This window comes from Odontomachus brunneus, unplaced genomic scaffold (genome assembly GCF_010583005.1).
Source record: "Odontomachus brunneus isolate Ranch 3 - 2012 unplaced genomic scaffold, Obru_v1 Obru_scaffold_174, whole genome shotgun sequence".
NCBI lineage: Eukaryota > Metazoa > Arthropoda > Insecta > Hymenoptera > Formicidae > Odontomachus > Odontomachus brunneus.
The window spans coordinates 244,332-244,926 of NW_022639624.1; positions in this window are offsets into that span (position 1 = coordinate 244,332).

Here is a 595-nt window from a genome sequence, read left to right on the forward strand (position 1 = left end):
CCGCCCGCCGATTCGCGGAATCCTTGTTTATTCGATCCGTTGCTATGACGATCGCTCGGATCCTTACGCCGGCTGACGGCTCGCTAACATCGCGATGCTGGGATCGCACGTGATACGAACGTGCGATCAACATCGAAAGGACAAAGTGAGTCGCTTGTGTGCCGAATTAGAGCATCGAATTATGTTTGTTTCAATTATGTTGTATAAATGCTTGCCGCAGCGGTCACCGGTCCCGCTGACGTGAGTTTAACCGTCGAGGTTGTTCGAATCTCGAACAATAAGACATAAAGAAAATTAGGAATTAGTTATTTTTATGAAATAATCAAGTGAAAAATGACTTATTGATTGACGTCGAAAAGACGTCGAAATGGCGGTCTATTAGACATCGATAAGACGTCGAAATGACGGTCTATTAAACATCTAAATGTGGACCGTTTTTAGGTCGATACAAATCTTAATCTAGATTAGACGTAAATAGTAGATAGACATTTCATATAGACTAGTAAACGTCGAATCGACGTAACCTTTCTCGCTGGGAAAAAGATTTCTTCAGATTTAATAAATTTTATTGTATCTACACGAAAGAAAGATCAGT